Source organism: Carlito syrichta, unplaced genomic scaffold (genome assembly GCF_000164805.1).
Source record: "Carlito syrichta isolate Samal-C Ts95f unplaced genomic scaffold, Tarsius_syrichta-2.0.1 Scaffold303328, whole genome shotgun sequence".
NCBI classification, from domain to species: domain Eukaryota; kingdom Metazoa; phylum Chordata; class Mammalia; order Primates; family Tarsiidae; genus Carlito; species Carlito syrichta.
Window position 1 is genome coordinate 141,600 of NW_007247424.1, and position 23,912 is coordinate 165,511.

A 23,912-nucleotide genomic window follows, 5' to 3' on the forward strand; every position below is an offset into this window, starting at 1 on the left:
GAGCTCGGGCCGCGACCGAAGCGGCCGGCCTGGACAGGGTTAACGGGAGAGCCCAGCCCGTCCCGCGCGGGGCCGCGGCGGCGACGGCCTCTTTCGCGGGCTTTCGGGTCCTGACGGGGAGAAGCCTGCCGTTTTGAGTGCCCGGGACTTCTGCCCCGGAGACTTCGCCGCCGAGCCCCGCGGGTTCACGGCTGCGGGAAAGAAGTTGAGGATTTTGCCAGGTCATCTCTGCCTGCGCGCGATCAGGGCGCGTTCGGTGTGTTTCGTCGAAGCTCTCCCGCCGTGTTGAACCAGCGTGCCCAGCCTCAAGGGTGCATCGTGGAAACTGAAACCCAAGGAGTGATGTAGGCCTGCTTTGTGTGTGTTTTCCCACTTTAAGCTTGTTTTCAGTACACCTACTCTTGCTTTAAACCTGATTGGACTGTGGCGAGCAGACATCTGTTCAAAGGTGGGGCTGAGACCACACTGCTTCTGAAGGGGGCTTGGTCATGTGGAAATATTTTAAGTTCGCTCTCCGGACTGTTTTGCTGTCTCGACTCAGGCAAGTTGCTTTCCAAAGTACAATTTTTATCTGGAAAAAGCTTTGATGTAGTCCGTAAGCGAGTCTTGTAAAGTACTTTGCCATCCCTGAGGTTTTGAAGATGCACTCTAATTTATGATGCAGAAGTGAGTCGTCAGAACTACTTTTTTAGCAGGTAGTTTTATCTCACGTAAATTTTAAGTTTTTTCTAACTGACGTATAACCTCAACTTTGACACTTCCATTTTCAGGCTCAGACTTTGAATTTAAGGAAACTGAAGACGACTTTATCTCCTTTTAACTTTTTTCTCTTTTTAAGTTTTTTTTTTTTAAACAACTCAAACATCCGTTACACTTTAACATAAATGATACATTAGGAAAGAGCGACGTTGTCTTGCATTTTTGCAAATCTTTTTAATGCCTAGTTTAATAGAAGACGACTAGATTCTTAAATTTACTAATGCATGCACTCTGTTGTGGTTATCAAACCATGTAACCTCTGGAAAACTCCACTGTACGCTCATGCTTTTAAAAAAATGTCATTCCTAGTCTGCTTTCATCATGCAAGTCAAATCAGGACAGTGTGCAAGACACATTTTAAGAATATGGATATGATTGATTCTTATACTTTTTTCTTGGGCTCTTTTTTAAAAACTGAGATGTAAGGGCATAAACAGTATCGGAGACTTAGGAACGTTTGGAAGTATTCTAAGTGATTAATCTTAGTTTTTAATTCCAACACACATTATTAATGATGTACACAAGCAAAATGTGAATTTCACTTAAATATGCTTGTGAAAATTTGTGTATACCTTTGAAGTTAGAACAAGTTGAAAATACTCTAGGCACTCCATATTTAAAGGGAATCCTTGAGTGAAACCGTTGGAGAAACAGAATTGTTTGCAAATATGTACCTTTAGAGTTCTCTGTGTCTTTGAATCAGTTTGGGTTTCTAGGTTGCAGGGACTGTTAGACAGTAATGTATAAAAATGTAAGGCCATACTTTAATAGTTTTGAAAGGAAGCTAAATTTGTTTCCAGTTGTTTCTGTGAACTCTAGTCTGAATCATCTGTCAGTGTGTAGTTCTCTACTGTTCCAACAACAGGAAGCATCTGGTCATTCTTCATGTAATTATTGAAAGATGCCGGGTGTATTTTTGATGTTTGCTGTTCAAATGAAAATAGATTGGCCCTTGGTTAATTTTGCTTGGTTTTAGTTTGTTTTTTTTCCCTTGGCATCTTAAAAGTGTCTTTATAATGGGCCACATCTTTTGTAGAATGGATTTTTTTTCTTGTTTCCCTTAAGTACCTGTTAAATTACAAATAGTAACACGTAAAGCATACATGAGGAATTCAGAAATCATTATATGAAATTTTAGATCATGAATTTGTATGAGAGTGCATGAGGCCCTTATCCATTCTCTCTTTGCAAGTAGCCTCAATATGAATGAAGTCACTGATGGCCTCCATTTCTTTTCTCTCACTTTGCCAACTAAAAAACCCCAACAAAATCTTGAAGTTCAGGACAACTTCGTTTTCTGGTGAATATTATCCTTTGGTCCCCATGACTTTCTATCTAGTAATCATAGTGTTTCTGTAGTATTAATGTGTCTACTTTGGGACAGTTAGAAATAGTATTACATTTAACATTTATGAAGATGCTTGTTCTGTCATGCTCTCTAGAAGGTAGATCTCTAACTGGATGAGATTAGCATCAGGGCCTGAGTGTTTCCTTAGTTTGACACCACAGTACTCTGCTCAGAGAAGATGCTTTGTTGCAGTCAGCTTCAATCAGCTGTCAGTTCAGTCATTGGTGGGCTGGTGTACCTTTATTTAAAAGGCTGAGTATGCCCATGACATAAGTGTAAGGGCTTAAGCTTGAAGTGATTTATTCACTAAAGATAAATTCATATTCATGGCCATTGACGTTTTTAGAAACAGCAATCTAAAACTTTTAGCCCTAGTTCTATTACCTTTTAATAGAATTAATGTAAAGGCTGGCCATTAGGGCCCCAAATCCTAATGCATAAAAAGAGAATGTGGGAAAGAATCATTTAAATTTTTTGTACCTGGCCAGGCGCAGTGGTTCAAGCCTGTAATACCAGCACTTTGAGAAGCTGAGGCAAGAGGACTGCCTGAGCTCAGGGGTTCGAGACCAGCCTGGGCAACTTGGTGAGACCTCATCTCTACAATATGTCAAAAAATTAGCCACCGGGGTACGGTGGCTCAAACCTGTAATCCCAGCACTTTGGGAGGCCGAGGTGAGGGAATTGCCTGAGCTCACGGGTTCGAGAACAGGCTGGGCAACTTGGCAAGACCTCGTTTCTACAATAAATCAAAAAATTAGCGTGGTGTGGTAGCACGCGCCTGTAGTTCTCACTACGTGGAAGACTGAGGCAGAAGAAGGATTGCCTGAGCCCAGTGGGCTGACGCTGGGGTGGCTATGAGTGTGCCACTGCACTGCAGCCTAGGTGACAGAGTGAGACTGACTCCAAAAAAAAAAATGTATTGAACACTCTTGTATAATTTTTTAAGTAAATAATTTTTAAGTTGGTAAAACAGTATATAGAAGGAGCAAGGTGTTAGCCCCATTTTGTGCTGGTTGTATTATATAGCTTTTTGATAGCATACAATCTTAAGTGGAACCTTGTATCCATTCTCAAACTTTAAGAACTATCTAGAGAGCTAATAAAAACACACGAAAGCCCAAGCTTAAGTAGGATAGAACCTGTTCCTCTGTTTTTCTTAAGTTCCCAAGACGATAGACACCAAAGTTTCAAAATCACTGAACTATAGAACATTTACAGGGGAACTTCATCACGATGGAAACGTTGAAGAAATGGGACATTTCAACCTAAAGAAGAGAAGCTTCTCTCTAAGAAATGATAGCTACCTTTAAATATTTGGGAGGCCTGTCACACAGAAGGTTCATATTTGACCAGAAAGAACTAGAATCAGTGGGTAGAAGTTAGAGGCAGGTTTCAACTGTCTTCCAATAGAGTTTCCTCAAAACTAAAAACAGTTATTTTTTTTTTTTTTTGCTTGGTAAACTGTTCCTGTTCACTGTCCAAGTTGTGAATTCTAGAGTAGAGGAATTGATGTGCTAAAGAATTTGAGCTAGGTTTCCTCAAGCTCACTGTAAACTTGGAGATTTTATGAATTTATGTCTAGGTTTGCAGGTATGCAGTGGAAGAGGAAAAGCTAATTGAATGAAGCAAGGTAGTTAGCTTAACTGGATCATAGTTTTCACTCTCTTGGTTAAAGAGAAGTGAGTATTAAGTGAGAGGGCTATTTGATGAAGGGCTATAAACCAAGCTGTTATTTAGCAGACTCAAAAGCCTATAAGGTATACCTTCTGACATGGAAATTCCCATTTAAAGAAAGTTAATCTTGATGTAATAAAGATGTATATGAAGGTTTAGCTGTGAGTATTCCGATTACAGCACTGTTGATAATAAACAATGGAGTGCAGTGGCACACTTAAGGCCACTACAGCCTTGACCTGCTGGGCTCAGGCAAACCTTGTCTCAGCCTTCCAAGTAACTGGAACTACATGCGTGTGTCACCACACCTAGGTAATTGTATAGACAAGGCTTGCCATGTTGCCCAGACTGGTCTCAAACCCACAGGCTCAGGCAGTCCTCTTGCCTCTGCCTCCCAAAATGCTCCCAAAGTGCTGGGATTACAGGCGTGAACCACTGTGCCTGGCATAATAAAAACTGTTTTAACCTATTTTGACCCCCACAGTAATCATGAAGTGGACACTTCTTTTTTATAAGTCAGGGTCTCACACTGTCACCCAGGCTGAAGTGCCATAGCACAATCACAGCTCACCGCAGCCTGGGCTCAGGTGATCCTTCCACCTCAGCCTCCCAAGTAACTGGAACTAGTGCCATCATGCCTAGCTAATTAAAAAAATTTTTTTTGTAGAGACAGGTCTGGCTATGTTGCCTAGGCTGGTCTTGAACTACAGGACTCAAACAATCCTCCCAATTTGGCCTCCTAGTGGATTACAGGTATGAGCCACCACATGTGACCTGAAGGTGGATACTATTACTTGCATTTTTCAGAAGAGAAAATAGGCATAGAGAAAAAGGACCTTGCTTGCCCAAGGTTACTAAGTAAGTAAGTGTTAGGTCCAGGACTTGAATCTAGCCAGTGTGACTCCAGAGCCAGTATTCTTGATCAACACTATGTTGTAAAGTTGTAAACAACGTAATGCTTCTGTTTGTTAGGGTACATCCTTACAGTGGGGGTACTGCATACCTGGCCATTAAAATAATGTTGTTGCAAGAATGTAAAGACATTGAAAAGATGCCTTGGTGTATATGAGTGAAAAAAGTAGACTTAAAAACATGATTCTATCCGGGCTCGGTGGCTCAGCCTGTAATCCCGTGCTTTTGGGAGGCTGAGGTGAGTGGATTGCCTGAGCCTGCGGGTTTGAGACCCACCTGGGCAGCGAGACCTCACCTCCACAATAAATCAAAAATCAGCTGGGCGTGGTAGCGCGCGCCTGTAGTTCCAGCTACTTGGAAGGTTGAGGCGGAAGGATCGCCGGAGCCCAGCAGGTCGAGGCTGTGGTGGCTGGGAGCGGCCACTGCGCTCCAGTCTGGGCAACAGAGTGAGACTCCAACTCAATAAAAAGTAAAAAATAAAAACATGATTCCATTTTGGTTAAAAAAAAAAAAAAATTAGAATGTATTGACCTCTGTAAGAATATGTGCCAAATTGTGAAGTGGTTATTTCTGAGTGTAATTTTATTTGTGATTATTTTATTTTTGCATATCCAACTTTTCTAACTTCTGCAATGAATATGAATTATTGTATATTGCAATTAAAAAACAGTAAGATGTTATTTTTCAATAAACAAATTAAAAATATTAACCTAAACTGAGGAATTTGGATTTTATACTCTGCATTCTATGCAAGTTGACTTGGGAATTACACATAAATGAGAATTTGTAAATGCATGAAGTGTTTCTATTCTTTCAGTTTGCTTTCTTACCGTTCTAAAATATGTCCATTGAATAAAGAAACGTATGGATTCCTACCACCTACCATAATCAGCTATTTTGTTGTGTTTTGTTCATCTTAATGTATAATATTTGAAATATTCATCCCAGTGAATCACTCTCTAGCTATGTGACTTTAGACAATTTACTTAATCTCTCTGTGCCTTAGTTTCCTCTTTTGTAAAATGAGGCTTATTATAGTACCTATCTCATGGTGGTTGGGAAGATTAAATGAGTTACTGCATATGAAGTGATCAGAACAGTGTTTGACACACAGTTCAGTAAATACTTGCAGTTGTTGTCGGCTCACAGTCTACTATTCAAAACCCTTGGAATCTAATATGTTTGTAATTAAGAATTTTTTTAAGCCAGGTGTGATGGCTCATGCCTGTAATCCCAGCACTTTGGGAGGCCGAGGTAGGAGAACTACTGAGACCTGGAGTTCAAAGACCAGCCTGGGCAACGTAGCAAGACCCTGTCTCTTAAAAAAAAAAAACAATTGCTGGACTCAGTGGCTTAGCCTGTAATCCCAGCACTTTGGGAGGCCAAAGCAAGTGGGCTGCCTGAGCCCACAGGTTTGAGACCAACCCAGGCAACTTGGTGAGACCTTGGCTCTACAATAAATAAAAAATTAACTGGGCATGGTAGTACTCATCTGTGGCTACTTGGAAGGCGGAGGCAGAAGTATCACCGGAGCCCAGCAGATCAACACTTAGGTGGCGGTGAGTGTGCCACTGCACTCCAGCCTAGGCAACAGGGTGAGACTCCAACTCAAAAAAAAAAAATTTTTTTTTATAGGCAAAGTAGTAATGTTATATAACTTTCCAACAGTCCAGTGCAATAACCATCTTCAAACACTTGAATATTTTTGTAGAAAAATGTAAGAACATTTACACTAAGTGGGATAAAGACTATAAATAGCTTCATATCAGTTCAGGTAAAGTATTAGTATCAAATGTGTTACTTTGGGTTTCAGTGCTTTTTTGGATTTTGGAATTGCAGATAAAGAACCTGTAGAATATTTACTAAATGTTGAGTCTTATTTTAATATTAAAATATCATTTTTATGGTATTGTATTACTTTATAGAACAAGGTAAATTAAATATTAAAAATGAAAGTGAAAATCATGAAAAATGTCCACTTATTATCTCCTTTGATTAAAAAGAAATATGCAAAGTCCACTGATACTGTGATACAGTGATTCTTAAAATATACTAAACCTACAGATGCTGTGATTCTGTTATATAATGTAGAATCTGTTTTTCTGGAAAAAGCTTTGAGAGTTCCTGTATCCCAATTGGCTTATGTCTCATTACACTTGAGTGATAAGCTACTTCTACTACAGTGGTTTACTATAGTAGTGATACTTCAAAGGAGATGGTAGAGGCCATCATGATAACTTTAACACACCCTACGGTTCTAGGGATGTGGAGACTGAAGTCATGAAATTAATTATAGTACCAAACTTTGGAATTAGGTTGATCCCTTTTATGACAAAGCTATTGGATGTACAGCCCATTATGACACCTAAAATCCTTTGTGTCTACAGCACATAGCATGTATCCAGACAAGAAAAATATTTAGCATGGTGTATAAGTAAATGGTTCTTAAAAATTTCCTTTATACCCTAAATGGCTTATGTCAATTCTTTGACCTTTGCCCTTGTGATTACTATGTTCCTTTATTTGTTCCTTTCATAGGAACCCTCAGTTTCTTTCCATTAGTGCTATGGTCTGAATGCTTATAGGCACCCCCTCAAATTTGTATGTTGAAATCTTAACTTCCAAGATGATAATATTAGGAGGATGGGGCCTTTGGGTGGTGGTTAGGTCAAGTGAGTGAGCCCTCGTGAATGAGGATCAGTGTTCTTTTTTTTCTTCCCTTAGGATTTTACTCTGTTGCTCAGGCTAGAGAGTAGTGGCATGATCCTTTCTCAACACATCCTTGACCTCCTGGGTCACCTCGGCCTTCTGAGTAGTTGGGACTACAGGCATGTACCACCATGCTCAGCTAATTTTTGTATTTTTTTGTAGTGATGAGGTCTCACTATATATTGCCCAGGCTGGTCTCTAACTACTGAGCTCAAATAATCATCCCACCTTGACCTTCCAAAGTGCTAGGTTTGCAGGTGTGAACCACCGTGCCCTGCTGAATTAATGCTCTTTAAAAAGAGACTCCAGAGAGCTTGGTAGCCCCTTCTGCCTTGTGAGGAAAGAGTGAAAGGACTTCTATCTAGAAGCTAGCCCTATCAGACACTGGGACACCGAATCTGCTAGCACCTTGGTCTTGGAATTCCTAGCCTCTAGAGCTGTGAGGAATAATTTTCTGTTGTTTGTAAGCTGCACAGTTAATGCTATTTTTTTTTCTGGTAGCCTAAATGGACTAAGACATTTAGCTTATTCCTATATGCATTAGTTATAGCCTGTACTTTGACATCAGTCACTTCTTTCAGATTTTACTGGACTCTTGTCAAATTTTTCTGTGGTCGGTTTCTTTTGTTTTTTTCACCGGTCACAGCATATTTGTGGAGGAAGGTGAGTAATTATGAAGATTTCTTGGTCACTATAAGTTCATGCTGTACAATGCCAAATGGGCCCTTGGCTACTTCTTGGCAATCATTTTATTAATCTCATTTTTCTTTTGTCTCATATTTCTTCTTCCTCTTTAACTCAATACTTCTTAAATGGAAAAAAAATAGGGTACAAGCTTGCACCTTTTTTTTTCTATCATCACCGTGACAGGTCTCTATTTTCATCTTATTTTTTAAATAGAAAGTAAGGGAAATCTTTTACTTAGGAATCTTGCTGCCACGGTTCAGTTCTTCTCTCTGGTCACTTTGATCATTTTCTGCAATGGTCTTTCCTCCCTACCTCTAATTATGTACAGACTTCTATATTTTGGAAGGAAAAAAAAATCAGTTTTTGTGAACTGCTGCTGTTGTTCTTTCCAGCTATTGGTCTTCTGTATTTCAAATTTGGGGTTTTTTTTGAATCAGAGTCTCACTGTCTCTCAGGCTGGAGTGCAGTGGCACACTCATGACCATTGCAGCCTCGACCTGCTGGGCTCAGGCGATCCTTCAGCCTCAGCCTTCCATGTAGCTGGAACTACAGGCGTGCACTACCATGCCCAACTAATTTTTTATTTATTGTAGAGACGAGGTCTTGCCAAGTTGCCCAGGCTGGTATTGAACCCATGGACTCAGGCAATCCGCTCACCTCGGCCTCCCAAAGTACTGGGATTACAGGCTGAGCCATCTAGCCGGGCCTGTATTTGTAGTTTTAAAGTGTTTATTATAATGCTGAATAGAGTGGACTTGTTTAATTTAGCAAACATCTATTGAGTGGAATGCTAGAAACTGCTAAATACTAAAGTACACATTAGAATAAGAATAAGATGAATTCTGTCTCACTTTCTGAGGCTTATGGGAGAGGAGAGCTTATAAACAAATGTGTAATACGATGGAATCTATGTAGTACTGGAAGTATGTTCAGGGCACTATGAGAGAGTAGAGAAGTGATTATCTTTTACAGAGAAGGTCAAAGGAAGCTTGTTGGAGGCAGTTGGGTTTTGGAAGGAGAATATGAATACTTGGTCAGGTAAATTGGAGTATGGAGAAGACTTCTCACTGCTAAGGCAGTAACATATAAAAGAGTGGGATCATGAGACAGAATAGCTCATGCAGGTAATTGTAGACAACTATATTGTTAGAATATAAATCCAAGGGGGAAATGGTGAGTTGATGAGGCTGTGGTGAGGCACAGTTCATATCCTTAAAAGTATGAGATGCATTGGAGTTACTACTTATTTAATCACTGTGCATATTAGGTTAAAATAATGTACAATCAGAATTTACTTGTAGGAAGTTGTCAGATGGGAAGCAGAGATAACATCTCTCAATAAGTCCTGTAGAGTCAGTTTTTTCTTTAGTGAAGAAATATAGCACTTGTACTCACTTGTGCCCTAGAGGAAGATGATCTACATTTGCTATGTTGTACCCCCCCCAAAAAAACCTTTAAAAACATTAAATTCTTACCTGTTACAATGAAAAGTTTATGCCAGAAGCATCTGAAGCTAAGACCTACTGAGGAAATAGGAGGTTCATATTTCAGGCTAAATTCTGGGACTTGTGTTTATGAAGTAGGATGGCAGGTAGCCAACTATTTTTTTGTTGTTGTTGAATTGGCGTCTCATTCTGTTGCCTAGACTGGAGTGCAGTGGCCGCTCCCGGCCACTGCAGCCTCTACCCGCTGGGCTCCGGCGATCCTTCCACCTCAGCCTTCCGAGTAGCTGGAGTTACAGGCACGCGCTACTGTACCCGGCTGATTTTTTAAATTTTCTGTAGAGATGAGGTCTTGCCAAGTTGTCCAGGAGGGTCTCGAACCTGCGGGCTCAGGTAATCCACTCACCTCAGCCTCCCAAAGCACGGGATTACAGGCTGAGCCACCGAGCTTGACTGGTAGCCAACTATTTAAATCACTTTTCATTTCAAGTTAAATATACATATAGTTCAATTTTACTGTATTCCATGAATACATGATTATGCCTACATTTTAGAAAGGTATTTTTATACATTTGACCAAACCACGATTTAAGACTTTATGATAATGTTTAAAATATGCAAATTTTGCTGGGCATAGTGGCTCACACTGTAATCCCAACACTTTTGGAGGCCAAGGTGAAAGGATTGCTTGAGCCCAAAATTTGAGATCAACCTAGGGAACATCTCTACAAAAAATTTAAAAATTGGGTAGATGTGGTGGAGTGCACCTGTAGTCCTAGCTACTTAGGAGGTTGAGGCAGAAGGATCGCCTGAGCCCAGGAGGTTGAGGCTGTGGTGAGTCGTGATTGTGCCACTGCACTCCAGCCTGGGTGACAGAGTGAGACCTTGACTAAAAAAAAATGCAAATTTTAAAAAGACCAAGAGAAGTATTAATAACATATACAATAAACCAGAAATATATATATATTATAATCTTTCGTGGAGACAATAAAATGGAAAAATAGGTTAAGAATGTGAATAGGCAGTTTCAGATTAGGAAACATAAATGGCTGGCACCTGTTTAATAAAGATATGCAGTCTCATTAGTAATTTGAGAGATGCATGTTAAAACACATATAACATTTTCTACTCATCCTACAGGAAAAACTTTAAAAACTTTGCTAGTAATAAGATTGTATTGTGAGGAAATAATAAATATTATGAACTACTGTTACGAGTATAAGTTAGTATAGTCAATTGGGGGTGTAATTGGTGTGGGCAATTTGGTAGTACTATCTATTAATTTTTTTTTTGTATTGGAGTCTCACTCTTGTCACCCAGACTGGAGTGCAATGGCACGCTCATGGCAACCACAGCCTCGACCTGCTGGGCTTAGGCAATCCTTCCATCTCAGCCTTCCAAGTAGCTGGAACTACAGACGCACGCCACCACACCTGGCTTTTTTTATGTTGTAGAGACGAAGTCTCACCAAATTGCCCAGGCTAGTCTCAAACCCCTGGGCTCAGGCAATCCTCTCGCCTCGGCCTCCCAAAGTGCTGGGATTACAGGCTGAGCCACTGTGCCTGGCCTCCATCTATTAATTTAGAATGCTTCTTCAAGTCTATTTTCTGCACCAGAGAAGAATTTATGTATGTATATAAGGAGGAATGTACAAATATGTTCATTGCAGCATTGTTTATTTTTTATTTTTTTTATTTTTTTTTGAGTGGAGTCTCACTCTGTCGCCCAGACTGGAGTGCAGTGGCCGCTCCTGGCCACCGCAGCCTCCACCTGCTGGGCTCCGGCGATCCTTCCACCTCAGCCTTCCGAGTAGCCGGAATTATAGGCGCGCGCTACCCCACCTGGCTAATTTTTTGATTTTATTGTAGAGATGAGGTCTTGCCTGCCCGGGCGGGTCTCGAACCCTTGGACTCAGGCAATCCACTCACCTTAGCCTCCCAAAGGCGCGGGATTACAGGCTGAGCCACCGAGCCCGGCTTGCAGCATTGTTTATAATGCTGAAAAACTGGAAAAATAAAAATCCTAAATAGGCAAATGACCAAATTGGTGTGTTCATACTGTGAAATAACATATAGCAGCTTAAAAAAAAAAAAAACTAACACATTAATCTAGGTGCAATGGTTCATGTCTGTAATCCCAGCACTTTGGGAGGCAGAGGCGAGAGCATTGCCTGAGTCCAGGGGTTTGAGACCTGTCTGGGGAACTTGGTGAGACCTCGTCTCTAGAATAAAAATAGCTTGGCATGGTGATACGTGCCTGTGGTTCCAGCTACTTGGAAGACTGAGACTGAAGGATCACCTGAGCCCAGCAAGTTGAGGCTGTGTTGGCCATGAGTGTGCCACTGCCCTCCAGCCTGGCTGACAGAGTGAGACTCCTACTCAAAAAAAAATTTTTTTTAAATGAATAAGTTGCATATAATATTGAGCTTCAAATTGTAGAGCAGTATAACAGCATGTAAATAAGGAAAGAAATCTAGAACAATACATATATATATGAGTGCAAATGCAAAGAATATGACCTGGCAGAATAAATACTAGACTGATAATAGTGCTTAACTCTTGGGTGGTGGGTAAGGTTTGAGTTTGGGGAGTAGAGATATATGGAGGGATAATCAGTGGGAACTTTAGCCTTTTCCATAATCGTTAAAATTTTTAAATTATATTTGTTTAACAGTTTATTAAAAATAATATTAATCAGTTTGGCAACAAGATGAACAATAGTTGATGAAGGGGAAACCAATTCTTGACAATGACAAAGAGAATGATGAGCAAAAGACTAATTTAAAAATGATGTGAAACTGAGCATGGTGGCTCACTCCTGTAATCCCAGCACTTTGGGAGGCAGAGGCGAGAGGATTGCCTGAGCCCAGGGGTTTGAGACCAGCCTGGGAAACCTGGAGAGACCACATCTCTACAATAAATCAAAAATTAGCTGGATGTGGTGCACAACTGTGATTCCAGCTACTTAGCAGGCTGAGTAGCGAAAGGATCGCCTGAGCCCAGCAGGTCAAGACTGTGGTGACTGTGAGTGTGCCATTGCACTCCAGCCTGGGCAATGGAGTGAGACTCCCAACTCTAAACATAAAAAATAAAAATGATGTGAGGGCAATTTGACAATATCTGTCAAATTTACAAGTATATTTACCTTGTCCCAGCAGTCGTACTTGAGGGAATTTATCCTACAAATATATGAAATGATATATCTACACAGTTATTAATTATGGTGTTGTTTATAATAACACTATTGTCCAGCTAGAGGAGACACTAATAGAGTCATATCTACACAAAGCGTACTGTGTAGCTATATAAAAAATGAGGAAGCTGTGAATTAATAGGAAAAGATCTCCAGGATGTGTTAAGTAACAAAAATAAGTGAGAACAGTGTCTTGTAATATCTTTTGGTAATTATAGAAATACTGGAAGGACACCCATGAAACTAGTAAAGGTGATTACTTGTTTTGTCTAGGTTGGGGCAGTGAAGGGTGTAAATACTTTCACCGAGATTTTTTTTTTTTTTTTTTTTTTTTAGATAGAATCTCACTGTTGCTTGGGCTGAAGGGCAGTTGTGCAATTATAGCTTACTGCAACCTCAGCCTGCTGGGCTCAAGTGATCCTTATGCGTCAGTATCCCAAGTAACTGGGACTACAGTGGGAGCTACCACACCCGGATCATTTTTTATATTTTTGGTATACTCGGGGTCTCATTGTGTTGCCCAGGCTGGTCTTGACCTCCTGACTTCAAGTGATTCTCCTCCCTTGGCCTCCCCAAGTTCTGGGATTGCATGCATGAGCTACTGCACCCTGCCTTCATTGAGAATTTTTAATGTATACATTTCTGTGTTTGGATTTCTGAGCGATGTGAAAGTATTGCCTATTGAAAAAAATGGAGAGAAAAAGAACTGTAAAGTAGACCATGTAGGACATGATGACTAACAATCTTAGTCCACTTGGGGTGCTGTAACAAAATGCTATAAACGGATGGCTTATAAACAACAGAAACTTATTTCTCACAGTTCTGGAGGCTGGGAAGTTCAAGATCAGGTTACTGTAAGGTTCGCTGTCTGGTGAGGGCCCATTTCCTATTTTTTAGACGGAGCCTTTTCGCTGTGTCCTCATGTGATGGGAGGGACAAGACAGAATTCCATTCATGGACTTGTAAATAGAATAAAGTCCAACCTCATGACTTAATCCCCACCCCCAAAGGTAATTTAAACCCATCACATTGGGTTTAGGATTTTAACAGATGAGTTTGGAGGGGGACACAAACATTCAGACCAACTGTATGTAGAAGATGAGAAAGAGGGAGAAGTTTAGGGGTCTCCTAGATTTCCCTAAATTGGGAGGTAAGAGTGTGATAGCATTATCAGGGAATGCAGGAGGAAGGTTTTGGCATGTGCATGGGAAATTCTGGACATGCTAATTGACAAATCCTTACTATTCCTTTTTAGTTTAGTGTATATTGGTATGATTCCGGTACTTTATGTATGGAAGTGTCTCACCCTATTGCCCAGGCTGGAGTACAGTGCATGCTCATAGACATTACAATTTCAACCTGCTGGGTCCGGGCGATTCTTCTGCCTGAGCCTTCCAAGTAGCTGGAATCACAGGTGCATGTCATCCCACCTGGCTATTTTTTTGATTTATTGTAGATTGAGGTCTTGCCAGATTGCCCAGACTGGTCTTGAACCCCTGGACTCATGTGGTCCTCTCATCTCTGCCCTCCAAAGTGCTGGGATTACTGGCATGAGCCACCACACCTGGCAAGATATGGAATTTTTGAGTTTATCTTAAGCATGACTATTAAATAGTAGTCAATAAATATTTTTTATCCTTGGATGTTGTATTCTAGATTTTATGAAGATCAGCAATAATCTCATAATCTTACAAACATAATTGAGACACTGATAAGCATAGGTAGAATGTAGATAAATAGAAAATGCATGTCTGGTAAATACATAGATTATGTGGGAAGTAGGAACTTAATTTATTAGCATGGTTCTAATTTTTTTTTTTTTGAGTTGGAGTCTCACTCGGTAGCCCAGACTGGAGTGCAGTGGCCACTCCCGGCCACCGCAGCCTTGACCTGCTGGGCTCTGGCGATCCTTCAGCCTCAGCCTTCCAAGTAACCGGAATTACAGACATGCGCTACCACGCCCGGCTTATTTTTTTATTTTATTGTAGAGATGAGGTCTCGCTGCCCAGGTGGGTCTCGAACCCGTGGGTTCAGGCAATCCACTCACCTCAGCCTCCCAAAGGCACGGGATTACAGGCTGAGCCACCGAGCCCGGCTGCATGGTTCTAATTTAATGCCATCTTTTGGTATCTGAAATACAAAGAAACTAAAATAGTTTTGAATAAGGAAGTGATCTGTAGTTTGGGGTAGTTTAGGTTATACTGTAATATTTAAAACCAAGGTTTGGGGAAGTTTATAATAGAGCATAAAAGTATTTTTTTATGTGTACATTTGGGATTTACTGCATATAAAACAAAGGAAAGTTAACCTAGTGGAGACAAGGAGACACAACATAATGGGTGCTGCTTAAAACACACCGTCACTATATAATTTGGGGTTTAAAATTTTTTTGAATGAGTTATATTTCAGAACCTGATTTTTGAGGTCGTAAATTATCCAGACTTCTTTCACCAGATTTTTATTTGGCTAGAGTCAAAAATAAAGAGGAGCATAAATAAAGCACATACTTGCAGGACTTGCAAATAAATTTAGTAGTTCTTTTCTGGGTTTATGTTAATAAGGATTTGAATGTGGAATAGTAATGACAACTGCTAAGTAATTCATGCTTGAAGTTTAAAATTTTTAACCTTTTTATGTCTAAAGAGAAGACATTTTTTGGTCAAAAGTTTACTTTTTAAAATGCTTTAAAAATTGCAAATATAACAACATTTGTGTACTTAACCCTGAATTGTACCCCACATCTTTAAAATAAAACAATTTTAAAATATTACAAATAATGCATTTATAGAATCATATAACAATTAGAGGTGGTCTTGTTTAAGCAAGAGTGAAGAGGGGCTGAAACTCTTACTGTTCTGTTACCTCCAACCTGTGCTTATCTCTTTACGGACTGCCCTTCTCAACCCTAAAGTCTTCTGGAACTTTGGGAAATACAATTTGTGGAATGCTAGATTGGGCTGTGCTAGAGTTTGGATTTGGGTGGACTCTGACTTATCTTTTTGTGTCCAGGTGAGTGAATGGATGGACATTATATAGAAATTCACTTTAATTCAAGAAGTATTTAGTTCACTGGTTTTTAAGCTGGGGTGATTTTGCCCTGGGGGACATTTTACAATATCTAGAGACTTTTTTGGGTGTTGTAAAATGGAGGTGGGGTAGTATGCTGCTAGTATCTAATGGGTAGAAGCCAGAAGGGATGCTGCTAAATAGATATACACAGGACAATCCCTCACAACAAGGAGCTGTTGAGCTCATAATGTCAGTGGTGCTGAGGTAGAGAAACTCTTGGTTATTTGATTACCACCTATGTGTGCTTCACTGTTCTAAAGTAATTCTGGATGCAAAAGACACAAAAGCAAGTCACAGCTCTACCCATAAGAAGCTTATAAACTAGCTAAAGCTTCTCAAACTTAACAAATCTATGGCCAAACTCTTTAAGACCTGACCTACCATATCTCACTCGGCTATCCTTATCTTAGTAAATAGTTCTACTTTTCACTAGGTTGTTCAGGCCAAAAACCTGAGAGTCATTTCTGACTCCTCTTTTTTCTGTGTACCAACATCTAATACAGTTGACCTTTGAACATCTTGAGGGTTGGGGCACTGACACCCTGCATAGTCAAAAATTTGAGTATACGTTTTGACTCCCCAAATACTTAACTACAAATAGCCTACTGTTGACCAGAAACCTTACTGAGATCCTAAACAGTTAACACGTTTTGTATGTTACATGGATTATATACTGTATTCTTAGCCTAAAGTAAGCTAGAGAAAATAAAATGTTACTAAGAAAATCATAAGGAAAATACATCTATAGTATTGTACTGTGTTTATCAGTACTATAAATTTTTGTCATCTGTTTACAAGATGAATTGTTTGTCTTAATTGGTAGGCAGCAACAGTGGCAGACATCAATCTATGGTACGTATCAAGCAATTCAACATCTTATACTATCATGGATTTTTTTCTGTTTCTTGAGAGCACGTCCAGCATTACTAGTGACTTCATATGGATTCCATAGTATTACTCAAGGTTTATGACTTTGCCCTAAATGATGAAAAATACACAAGAACCTTGACAGATCGCTTTTTACTGTGATAGCAGTTTACTAGAGAGACGAGCTGCTTATGCAGAGATCATTAGCATCACACATCATTTTAAGCAGATATTAGCAACACTGGAGCTCATGAAATAGCCACAAGAAGTAGCTACGAAATTATCACAATGTACAGTATGTACTAAAGTTATTTTTATGCAGTAAAGATTTAGTACTGCATCTTTACATTTGTTTACATTTCTCTTGATTGGAAATAGTACCATGTGGCCTGTGTTTATGTAAGTTTTGATAAATTTTAACTTTAAATTTTTTTTTAAGAGACAAGGTCTTGCTTTGTTGCCCAGACTGTATTTGAACTCTGCACCCCAACCTGGGTAACAGAGTAAGACCTGACTGATTTTTTTTTTTGGTAGAGACAGGGTTTTGCTACATTGCCAAGACTAGTCTTAAACTCCTGACTTCAAGCTTCTGCTTCCGCCTCCCAAAGCACTGGGATTACAGGTGTGAGCCACCGTACCCAGACCTCCAGTATATTCACTGAAAACCACATATAAGTGGATTCATGCAGTTCAAGTGTTGTTTAAGGATCAACTAGACATCAAGAGGGTTAGTTAACTCTACTTTAAAATTTATTTTGCATCTGGGTCATAGTGGCCTAGATTATTTAGACCAGTCTTTTTGAAAACAACTGAAAATATTGATAAGATACATAGAACACTACCTGAGAACTTTGAAGAACTGAGAAGATAGAATATGATATGCCAAATTCTGGAAGGAAGCCGAAAGCAATAGAGGTTAGTAGAGGTTAGCAGAATACCTGGAGAACTGAGGCCGGTTTTGCCTTGTGTGTTTGCTAATATCAAGAAACTGTTCATTCATCAATTTCTATTCATCAGTTTTATGGGGTGAGGTAGACCAACTAAGATGCAGAGCCCACCCAGCGTGAGCTTGTAAAGGCTTTTAAGACGGTCCTTCATAATTAGGGTTACATTCCATATGCCTACACCTGAGGGGTAAGGATGAACCAGAACTAGCCCCTTTCCTCACCTACCTCCCAGCCAAATATCGGGACTTCAGGGCATGTTGTGTTGGCACTGAGCAGAGGAGGAGAAAAAAAGGGAAAGGAAACATGCAAATGGAAGCTTCTACAAAGCTGTGGTCATACATAGCCTAGGTGTGAGCCTTAAGTCATGATTTAATTTAGGTTGGTTCCTGACTGGTAGTGCCTCCCAGGTGCTTGGCAGAAACAAGTGCAAATATTTTCTGGAGGAGGCCTCCTTTATTGTAGGCCTCCCACAAATAATTTTTCAAGTCCAGCTACCAGCACATAGTCAAAGATAGCCAGACATAAAAGGAGACAAGGAACCATGGGCAAGAATCAGTGGAAAACGATTTTCATAGTGATCATACATTAGAATTAAGTGATACATAGTAAAGCAACTTTGTGTACTATATTTACAGAAATAAATGACAAGCTTGAAGACAGAGACAGGAAACGTTTTTACTTATATATTTATGCATTCATTAGAGACAAGAGCTAGCTCTGTTGCTCAGGCTGAAGTACAGAGGCAGGATCCTGGCTCGCCACAGTCTCAGACTGTTGTTTCAAAAGTAGCATTGCAGATTTGAGAAAAACAAATATAGATTCTGGAATAAAAAATAACGGTACGGTTCGCAGCAGATTGAACACATCAGAAAAATTATCAAACTGGAATACAGATCAGATGAAATTACAGCTTAGAGGCAAAAAAGATGGAAAACGAAAAGATAGGATAAGAGACATGGGAAGGAAGAATGGGGAATTTGAAGAGATAATGGCTGATATTTTTCCAAAACAATGAAAGATACCAAATCAGGATTCAAGAATCTCAACAAACCCTAATTAAGATAAAAATAAGTCCACACCTAAACACATCATAATAAAGCCACATAAAACCAGTAACATAAAGAAAAATCATAAAAGTAACTGGACAAAAAACCCATCAAAGGAGTAAGAGTTAAACTAACAGATGACTCCTCAACTGCAACAATGGAAGCCAGAAGCCAGTGAAATAATACCTGCGATGTGAAATAAAAACTACCTGCCAACCTAGAAGTTTATGCCCAGTGAAAATATATTAAAATAATTATGGTGAAATAAGGAGTCCTTCAGACAAAACAGCTTGTCACCAACATCTTACTCAAGAAAGATAATTTAAAGCAGCACTGTTCTGTAGAAGTTTCTATTATGATAGAAATGTTCTTTATCTGTGCTATCCAATATTATAGTCAGTCATAAGCCACACAGGGCTTTTTGGACACTTGAAATGTGGCTAGTGGCCAGGCGTGGTGACTCACACCTACAATCCCAGTACTTTGGGAGGCTGAGGTAAGAGGATTGCCTGAGCCCACGGGTTCGAGAGTATCCTGGGCAACTTGGCGAGACCTCATCTCTGCATTAAATCAAAAAATTAGCTGGGTGTGATGGTGTGCACCTGTAGTTCCAGCTACTCAGAAGGTTGAGGCAAAAGAATCGCCTGAGCCTAGCAGGTCGAGGCTGCGGTGGCTGTGAGCCTGCCACTGCACTGCAGCCTAGATGACAGAGTGACAGAGTGAGACGCCAACTCAAAAAAAAAAAAAAAAAAAAAATGTGGCTAGTGTGACTGATGAATTGAATTTTTTGTTTTACTTTAATTTTAATTAATTTTAATAGCCATATGCACCATATTGAGCAGCACATTTCTGAAGGATGCATTTTGGGCAGAAAGAAGTTGATCTAAAATTGCAGGAACAAAGTATATGAAGTATATATGAAAGGTAAAAGTGATGTATATTTGGAAATAGAAAATTAATATGGATTGCATTAAATTTAGTAAAAATGTCTAATGCATTAAAAACGATAATAACAGGAGTGGGATCAATGGAGTTTTAGGTTCTAAGGTTGTTGTTTTTTCTAAAAGGAGGGTAATTTTAAAAACTCTTTGTTATAGAAAATTTTAAATACATAAAAGAGTATAATGAATTCTCATATATTCATTAACCAGCTTCAATCATTAACAGTTGATGACTAAATTGTTTTTATATATACCCCCAGTTATTTTAAAATACATCCTAAGTATCACATTATTTAGTACATATATGTATGTGTACTTTTAAGAGGCCGGGTCTCTCTGTCACCTATGTTAGACTGTGGTGGACTGATCGTAGCTCACTGCAACCTTGAACTCTTGGGCTCAAGTGATCCGCCTGTCTCAGCCTCCTGAGTAGATGGGACTACAGGCCCACATACCACTGCACCCAGCTAAACATAATGGTTTTCTTTTCTTCACCAAAAATGTGAACTCAATCTATACTACAAACCGGGCTCGGTGACTCAGCCTGTAATCCTGCGCCTTTGGGAGGCTGAGGTGAGTGGATTGCCTGAGCCCACGGGTTCGAGACCCACCTGGGCAGCGAGACCTCATCTCTACAATAAATCAAAAAATCAGCCGGGCGCGGTAGTGCGCGCCTGTAATTCCAGCTACTTGGAAGGCTGAGGTGGAAGGATCGCATCGCCGGAGCCCAGCAGGTCGAGGCTGCGGTGGCTGGGAGTGGCCACTGCACTCCAGTCTGGGTGACAAAGTGAGACTCCAACTCAAAAAAAAAAACAAAATCTATACCACAGTATCATAGAAAAAAATAATTCCTTAATGTTATACACTTTGGCAGTGTTCTCATTTTCATAATGATCTCAAAAAATGGTATTTTCAAACTTTCATATGATTTCTTCAAATTGGAATCTGGCCTGGACGTGATGACTCACATCTGTAATCACAGCACTTTGGGAGGCCAAGGTGAGAGATTGTTTGAGCAAGTGTTTGAGACTACCCTAGGCAACATAGTGAGACCTTGTTTCTACAAAAAATAAAAATTAGCCAGGTAAGCTTGTAGTCCCAGCTACTCTGGAGGCTGAGGAGGATGGATCACTTGAGTCCAGGAGTTGGAGGCTGCACTGAACTGTGATTGTGCCGCGGCACTCAAGTCTAGGTGACAAAGTGAGACTCTGACTCAGACAAAAGAAGTAACCAGGCTTTGTGGTATGTGCGTGTAGTCTCAGCTACTTGGGAGGCTGAGGCAGGAGGATCACTTGAGCCCAGGAGTTTGAGGCTTTGGTGAGCCATGATCATGCCTCTACACTCTAGCCTGGGTAACAGAGTGAAACCCTGTTTTTTGTTTTGTTTTGTTTTGTTTTTTTAAAATTGGAATCTGAACAGGGTTTATATATTACATTTGGTTGATATGTTACTTAGGTCTTTAAAATCTACAGGTTTTTTTTGAGAAAGGGATAATAAAGATTTTGATTAATTTTAGACTTTACTGCATGGTATAATTTCTAGCGAAGCATTAAAAGAACAGAAACAGAGTATAACTTCTAAATCAGCATAGGAAATAAATAGACTTTTAAAAAATTAATCAAAAAGAAGACGGTAAGAAAAGAGAAAAGAAATTGAACAGGGACAAATAGCACAAATTAATGATGTTAGATTTCAGCCTAGATATACAGTAATTAAATGTAGAAAGTCTAAATGACACCCAGGTATCATCCCATCCTGAGGAACCATCAGCTCCTGTCTGAAAGTTTTCTAACTAGTACCTCTGCTTCATTTCTTGCCTTCCTTTATGTATTAACCTTATATAACAACAGTAGTCTTTTTAAAATATCAGTCATATCCCAGTGCTCTCCTGTTTAAAACACTCTAACAGCTTCCTAGTAAACTCAATAGAATGCACTCATTACTAGTGTCTGTAAGACTCTACATGATCCAGCCTATTCAAATCTATATGATTGCAATTTCTGTTATGCTTTTTCAGTGTGGCTCAAGATTCTTACACTTGCTGTTCCCTCTTTCTGAATCACCAAAGTCACTCAGAATTCTTAGTTGTTTCTAAGCAGTCAAAACTCTCTCTAGATAATGTAGCAGAAAAGGAATTGTTCGCTGGAAGGAAAAAACTGCTACCATTACTGTTGTTGTAGTCTGCTGCCATTCTTGCCACAACAGGTTCTGTGCACTTTCTACTTTTTTGTACACTATCTTCTAAGTTAAAAGTCCAGCACAAATGCTGCTCTGTTGGCGTGGAGGTCATATGACTGTACCCTAGCACATGGGAAGCTTGGAAAGTAGGCAGCGGTCTCTGCCTTCTTTCAAGACTGATGAAGGGGGATTCCCCAGGCTTATAAAGATGCTTAGATTCTAAGCAACCAAAAGAATGACAAGTCATCATGATGCTTCCTTTGGATCCTCCCTTGCTTTGCTTTTCCCTTTCATTCCTGTTTTTCTACTCAGTTGTCACCTCCTTTAAGGGGCCTCTCCTGATCACTATCTCTGAAATAGCAACTCCTCTTCCCTAATCCAGTACTCTGTTTCGTGCCTGCCTTACTTTTTCTTCATAGCATATATCACCACCACCACTACTACTATTATTTGTTTATTTCTTTATTGCCAAGGTCTCTTCACAGAACATAAACTCCTTCCTGTTAAAATTCTCGGTAAATATTTGTTTAATTAACGAAGGAGAATCATGTTGTAGATTATAGTATAAAGTGCTGAGAAAATTTAAAGGGAAAGATTCTTGAGTTAGCTAATCTAAGAAAACCTTATTGAAGAAGAAATCTTTTTCCAAATGGGCTTTGATTGAAGTATAGGATTTAGAGAGAAGGGATGTAACCATTCTAAACTGGAAAAATCGCATGAGGAAGGACATTGGCTCTGGGATAAGGTGAGCATGTGTAGACTGAGGAATGGGACTTGTTTAGAATAAGTTGACTGTCAGGGCCTTATCTTAAGTGAGAGTTGAGAAAAACGGATGAGGTGAATGTGTGAGGTTGTGGCAGTTGATAGAGGGACTTGAATTGCGAGGTAGGTCTTTTGATTGCTGGGGAGTAAGAGATAACTAGTTTGTTTTTTAAAATGAAAACAGACTATGGTATTTTCACATAGCTGAGTATCATGCAGCTGTAAAACACCATGAGAGCAATATCTATGCAGTATTTTCCGGGATATATATTAAGTGTGGAAGAAAAACTAAGTGCAGAACAATGTGTATATAGTATTCTCTTTTTGTGCAGGAATTAGAGTGTGGGGGAGTAGAGAATAAGAATATATATGTTCTGATTTATGTTGCAAAGAGGAAAATTTTTAAAAAATTAAAAACTGATAAAATTGTTACCCTTTGGTGGAGAGTGGGTCAGAATTGCTTGAAGAAATGGGTGAAAAAGATTTTTTAGTATTCTTTTTAATTTAGTTTTGACTTATGTAAATATTTTACACACAAAAATTACAATAAAATAAAAAAAATTTTTAATTCCTAAAATTAAAAGCAAACTTGAACAATTGAATCTATGTGTACATCAAAATATTTATTTAAATACATGGAGAAAAACACTTTCAAGTGACTTTTGAGCGTAATACTAAGTGGCATATATGTTAAGAACAAAAAGAACCGCGAAGAAATATTCAACTGCATTCTTTTTTTTTTTTTTTTTGAGTTGGAGTCTCACTCTGTCGCCCAGACTGGAGTGCAGTGGCTGCTCCCGGCCACCGCAACCTCGACCTGCTGGGCTCCAGCAATCCTTCCACCTCAGCCTTCCAAGTAGCTGGAACTACAGGCGCGTGCTACCACATCTGGCTAATTTTTTGATTTATTGTAGAGATGAGGTCTCACCAAGTTGCCCAGGCGGGTCTTGAACCCGTGGGCTCAGGCAATCCACTCACCTCAGCTTCTCAAGGCATGGGATTACAGGCTGAGCCACCGAGCCTGGCTAACTGCATTCATTTTATTGCTAGTTGTAATATTGGTAATTTTTATTTTGGCACCATATGGTATATATAGTAGAATAAAGCCAATACATCTTTTTTAAAAACTTTTTTTAATTTTAAATATGTGGGATACAATTCAGGGTTAGGAATACAAATGTTCATTATGCAGATACCCTTTTTGATGAGGTATGCCCCTCCCTCCCCTGGCAGTTTCCCTCAACTGCAAATCCCATCCCCTCTCCCCCGGCAGTTTCCCACTACTGCCAATCCCTTTCTTACAGTGTTAGTTAATTGTTCAAGATCCACTTATGAGTGAGAACATATGGTACTCTGTTCTTTGTTTCTGTGATAGATCA

The 23,912-nt window shown here is 39.6% G+C and overlaps 1 protein-coding gene across 5 annotated transcripts in view; it reads left to right on the forward strand.

The window, feature by feature from the left end:
* The window catches only part of GABPB1 (GA binding protein transcription factor beta subunit 1), a 67,457-nt gene that overhangs the window by 1,044 nt on the left and 42,501 nt on the right, over window positions 1-23,912 (forward strand). The gene's annotated exons all lie outside the window — the stretch shown is intronic.